Genomic DNA, 6496 nt, shown 5'->3' with positions numbered 1-6496 from the left:
GTTAAAATCCTCCTTCGTATTTCAGCTTCTTGACTGTCTTTTTGCTTTAATGAAACTGCCGGTCTGTTATGAGAAGAAGAAAGCCAATAATCCGTCTCTAAATAACAGCAGAGCTAAAAAAGAATTCTTGCTCCGGGCTGCCCAAACGCCTCTGGGGCAAGGATTAGGCTACAATTAGCTCAACTCAACTCGCGCCAAGGCGATTTTTCAAACGAAAACGCTATAGTCTCTGTTCTTAAAATTACGACTACATACAAATACGAATCGTTATATTTTCAATTAATTTCATCAAAAGTAAAAAAATATATACCAGTCCCCTTAACGGTTAAAAGTTATGGTGCAGGGGTAATAGGCTAGTTAAATGCTGTTCAGTATCAGGCAAGTGTCACGTCGCTCAATAGATTTAGAGCAGGAAAAAAAGCAGATTTTAATCATTGTCATTTCGTCTGATGTAATATTTCCCCAGGCATTTAGAGCAAGGCATACATTTCCATTATCTAGCCTAGCTGAATAAGTAAAGCAAGACTCGCTTCCTATGTCCCATACTACACTAAAATCGCAGTAGCCTATAACTTGTTGATAAACTGTCAATAAAAAAATATGTTGAAACGCAGTTCTCCTTGAATACTTTTCATACGGTTTTCAAACGTTTTTTTCCCGGTCCTCTGTCTTCTAATGTCTCGGGTTGTAATGCCAAATTTCCTGTAGGCCATTAAAACCAAATGACGTCTATCGACATGCATTCTGCTATTGCAAAAAGCGCCCTTACAACCTGCCTCTAGCTAAACGCGCCATTTCAATTATAGCACACGGCTAGATGGAGATGTCTGCCGAGAAGATCTTCCAAGCAAACAGGAAGGCAGACCGCAAGCACTGCCTTTAGATTTTTACCCCAAAGATGCATTATGTGAAAATGAAATTACATTCTGACAAATTATTTATTTCGTTAGCCTAGGCTATAGCCTATAATACGATAGTGCGCCCATGTAAACCAATGTTATGCTACATCAGTCTGAATTAGGTGCAAAGTGTAATTCAAAGTGTTCGTCTTTCCTCCCTTTTCCTGTGCAGGTGTTCACATAGGCTAGGTGATTATTCATTTATTTGCATTTTTGTTTATTTGCGTGTAAATAACTGTGAATAATGGATGTTGCATTGAGCCCTGTAATTACGTCCCGTCCGGATCCAGACTATAGCCTACACAAAGTCGAGCTACTCTGTTTCTTGACATCTGGCGCCAACCAGTGTGAGAAATGATTATTGGTGAAAATAAGGCGTTGTAAAATTCAAATACACATAAGGAATCTTTGAACTCTCTTCTTTTCCCAATAGGACAGTGTGCTTAAAATAAAGTTCCCGTGAAGTTCGCGTCTTGGTGTTAAAATATCAGTTTCTACAGAAAAAAGAGTCAATTGAAAGATTATAGTTCCCTGGCCACTGCTAAAGCTGTTCTCATCTGAATACACATGAGATCCCCTTGAAGGAAAACCCTTGAAGCTGTTCCCTTGCAGTGCAAGACGTTCTCCCTCTGGCATACATTTGTTGTCTTCAGGAGTAGACAAACTGGAGGGACGACGGGATATTTTTTCTCATTAATGTAACAACCCCGGAGTGAGTTCAATTACATGAAGTATGCAGGGATGTTGTAAATTTAAAGATTTAAATAGCTTACAAAGTTGCCCTTGGCCCCATCAGTTAATTTCCTTAATTTATGGATTTTAGCGGAGTGTCTGATGTGTGACAAATAAGTAGGTCAGGTTGAAGATCTTCTTACTGTTAGACTTAATGGACCTCCAATCAGACCATCTTGACCTTTAGTTTAGCTGCCGAATATACTCTCCAAATATTTATTTCTATAAACTGACAAATGTGACATTTTAGTCAGACAATGGTCCAACATGATGTGGAGGTTAGCTTATAAACAACACAGTCTTTGGATGACATGCAGGCATACATACTGACATTCTGCTATGGTCAGATTTATTATATTTTGCTAACCTACTCCATATCATACATGATATTATTACCTGATAAAATCAATTTTGATTTTGAATGGCAAGTAGGCTATACAAGAGAGAGAAGAATAATGCAGAAAAGGAGACTGACTCAGAACATGCGTCTGTGTTGCAGATCATATGTTAATGAGCTATATGCATTAATGCATGACCCTATGAGCATAATAACTTAGCCTAGAGCAATGAAAGCAGGTGTCATTAGTAGTAATGCTCAAGGCAGCATGCAGAAGGGGACAATATTGTGCTTTTCCTGTGTTGTGTTCCCCAAGAATATTCTGCATTTCCCATTTTATCAAAAAAATTAAGCTTGACTTGGTTACATTGGCTTTGACATATGTATTTTATTGAAATGTTTAATGGCTAAAAAGCAAGCAATAGGCTTAATAAACAGTTAATGTGAATCCGGTACTGTGTTCATAAGACAAAAGCTCGACCCTATCTTTAACCATAAGCCCATTTTGCGTCCAGATTTGTTTTTCATCGCTGCAGCTTTTATAGACTTGTGACACCTGAAAAAAAAGAGATAATCAAATACAAATCTTAAAAGTGGTCACCAATTTGTCTATAAATATCCATAGGATAAGATACGAAATGACATTAAACACATGCCTACATTAAGGACAACAGTGACATTCACTCTCTCAATTGCTTATTCCATCTCTATTCTAACCTTGAACATATTCATCTTTCTCCTCTGGCAGGTGGAAGAAGTTTTAAAAGAACACCGACAAGTTGCTTTTGGTGATATGCATGCTTTATGATTGAGCGTCGCTCATGTCAATCGCTAGCTAGAGTTCTTAGTCATTCGACATTCCGCTTGATGTCGGCTCGCTTGTGAGGTGCGGCAGTGAGTGACATTTATTGTTCGTTATTTCAGAGACAGCAAGCAGTTATATTAATAGAATATGTGGGGTTGCACTGCCTACAGACAGCTTTATAACAAGCACAGCAGTTCCCTCAAGTGCTTAATGCAAGCAATTAAGTTCGAAAAAGTAATTGCCAAGAGGTCATGCAATGGTGTGAGTTTGGTATTGCTGTTCAAGGTTAGCCTAGTTTTGCAGGTGAAGAAGCAATGACCCTGACACCAAGAAGCATTGTGTTTGTATTTTGGAACTAGGTTTGAAGGATTAGTTTAATGTATTTTTTGCTTAGTAGGTATCTTGGTCATGATTTATGCTGTTGGTGCTGAAATCTTCCTCTATATGCAGTATGGCCTTGAGTTTGTCTGTGTTCCAAACAGTAATGACATATATTTATAGCTTCTCAGTGGAGTCCACAAATCTACGAAATGTCTTGGAGATTTGAGTTCAGAATTATGTCTGCTGCCACCATGTGGTGTGATCTCTAATTACAGACAGCGAGGGTAACAGTAATTGTAACTGTGATTGATGAATCCTGTGTAGAGGACATTCATATTCTAAGAATAAAGTCTAGTCAAACAAATGTATATAGCACATTTGAAAATAACCAGTGTTATCTAAAGTGCTGTACAATCAACTAAAGAAAAATAAAGCACCATAATAATTAAAAACTCTTCTTAACATGAATCTAAGTTTGTTGCAAAACTGAAATTTGAGATTTGTAGAATGAAATACATGTCATACTAAATAAATCCAAAATTTGAAATCAAAGCAAGTGGATTCCCCCCACATTTAGCACTTGTTAATACATTTTATTTCATACAGAACAACAATTGGAACAGTGTGCTGCTTCCAGTCATATTTCATGTACATCACATGTGAGTAGCCTTGTTGCTGTGCCTGGAGGGGGGAGGGGTAGCGTTAGGAAAAACCCAGAGCCCTCGTTAGGGTGCATGTGTCATAAATACACAAACCCCCCGATCTTGACTTATGCTTTACATTTACGATCATCCATCACGCCACTGTCATCATAATATTCACCACTGTTTACACACATTCAAACACACACACACACACACACACACACACAGACACATACAAACAGGCCTTGTCTTGGACCGCTGGTGAATGGTGAACTGATATGGCTCATGTTTGTAACAGTGAGTGTGTGTACCCTGGAGGGCCTTTCTGTCTGTAGTTCTGTTATTGGGACTAGTAATGGCCTGAGACTGAAACTGGAGTCCTGTCCTTTTGTTGAGCGCTGAGCCCAGGCTAACAGCGACCGGGGCCTGGGTTTGATGTGTCTTCTGAAGGCCGGCTGCTTTGTCAACACTGAGGCCTTCCTGACACTGTGGGAGCTGAGGGCCTGGGGGTACTATGGGGATGCTGGGGTCTGGTGAGGCAGGGGGAAAGAGTGGGAGGGAAAGGGAGAGAGAGGGAGACAGGAGAGGGGGAAGGGTGCTAGTGTGGCCTGCCCCCTAGGCTAGAGGAGAGTGCTCCATGCAGACTGGCTGATGGGGACTGGAACTACTAGCTGATGACATTTCGTGGTCACAAAATGCAATCCCACCAACTTTTCTTGGTAAAAGTGGTTTTACATGTTAAATGTTGTTTTTGTTTCATCCTCTCAAAGGAGGGTGTCATCATGTCCTACAAAGTTTGGCCAAGGCCTTGAGAGAGACATAAGGTTTTAAGGAAACATTGTCAAAAGAGTTATCTACAATACCTTGCTCATCCCATGCTAATCGTTATACTATTTTTTGCAATACAACATTGTGGCTGTACATTGAAATCCTTTTAGCTTAGTTTGATTAGTGCTTCGGATGAATGCTGTTGGTAAACTGAACATGATGCTCGCCCTTTGAGAAGATCAATGTTGACCAACACTAATTCAGACAAAGCTTTTTCCCCCAACTAACAAATAACCCCCTGTATGATATCATTGGCATCTGCAACACTATAACTAAAGCACAACGCAGCACACCCGAGATCCGGTTGAATATGGTGTGTATTTTCACGGGCCTGTGAGTCTGCAATATATCTACTTTGCGCAGTGAATCACAGAGTGAATGTGTTTGCAGTGATCCAGAGGGTGAGTTCCTCTCTGGCTGGGGGCTGTATCCTCTCCCTGGGCAGCTTGGATGCAGCGCCAGCCTGACATCGGGGCCTCTCAGACCCTGCAGACACAGCTTTCTTTCAGTAACATTTTGCGTTAAGTGGCCATTAGTTACGCCAGGGTTTCCATTGTGTGTGCATCCATACAGTGTGTTCACTTGCACATCCCAGTGATTCACTCATGTAGGGTCTCATTGCTTCTATCCACTAAGCCTTAGCGCTGACCTCATCACGTTAGGTCCCGCCTCTGAAATAGAGCAGTTTTCGAATAATGTGGGTCCAGTTCAGACAAGCAAAGCAGGGAAAGGGAGGCTCTGGCTGCAGATGCATTGGATGTGTGGTTAAGTCCAGATGTTGTGCGCTTCACAGTCAGCTGAGATAGAGAGACACACACAGAGAGACAGAGAGAGACACACAGAGAGAGAGACAGAGAGAGAAAGACAGAGAGAGAGAGAGAGAGATATTGTATTGTCGGGTCATCACATGCCAGATCCGGTTCATGGTGGCTGTTTGTAAAGTCAGGAGTGCAGCTAGCATCCATCCTATCACCAGTGGAAGGCTTATCAACATCCCATACCACTTCCCCTCGCTAAAGGCTCTATTGGGACCGTCTTAGAAGGAGCATCTCTCCATCTCTGTGTCCTGGCCCCCAATGAGCTGCTGTGTGTGTCCGTGTGGTGCACCTGGCCTCTGTCAGGCGGTCGGAGCCGCGGACCCCAGACAGCCAGCCTACAGGCACTCTCAGATAACTCCTGTCTGATTAGCTCCTTAGGAGGAGGCTGTTCCAAAAGCAATTCACTACACTCCCAGTATTAATTTAGTCCCCCAATAGAAGCCCATCCATCGTTGGTGGGACGGGCCCTGCTCTGGGCCTACCCTGCAGTCTGCTAATAGCACCGCACCTTCTGGCCTGTCACTATAAGTGATAGTCTCAGTCCGTTTGTTGCCTCCTCGTGCGATTCTCCCATCAGGCAATGCGGCGCCCCCACTCTTTTTCTCCCCCCCCCCCCATTGCCTCAGCAGTGGTTCAGGGCCAGGTGTCGTTTCTGTCACTCCCATCGCTCTCTCTGGTTGATGGGGTAGATAGACAGCTCGCGACACGGTGGGAACGGAGGTGATTCATCCAGTGCTCGTGTCTTTTCTTGAAAAGATTCAGGGAGGTTGTTGGGGGGGAGTGGGGGGGGGGGGGGTGAGGGGTAGGTGGGTTGGATCTATTTAAGGAAGGCTAGGAGGCAGTGAGCAACAGGACAAAGGGAACCCGAGTGAAACATCTATCTCAAAGGGAGTGCTGTAAGTGCTTTTCAGCAAGCCGTGCGCATGATTCTGATACAGTAATTGCAGTTTTTTTCCCTGAGAGATTGAAGCTAACTCTGATCTGCAATGCAGCATGATTGGAATGCAACAAATAAAGGGTTTGCGTGGAGAGGAAAAGGAATCCTGCTGGGTTCATAGTACCACAGAATGTGATCCCGACCTGTTTTCTAGTTGAGCTTGTGGCATGTAACA

Source organism: Osmerus mordax, chromosome 13, assembly GCF_038355195.1.
Source record: "Osmerus mordax isolate fOsmMor3 chromosome 13, fOsmMor3.pri, whole genome shotgun sequence".
Taxonomy (NCBI): Eukaryota; Metazoa; Chordata; class Actinopteri; order Osmeriformes; family Osmeridae; genus Osmerus; species Osmerus mordax.
This window is presented reverse-complemented; position numbering follows the sequence as displayed.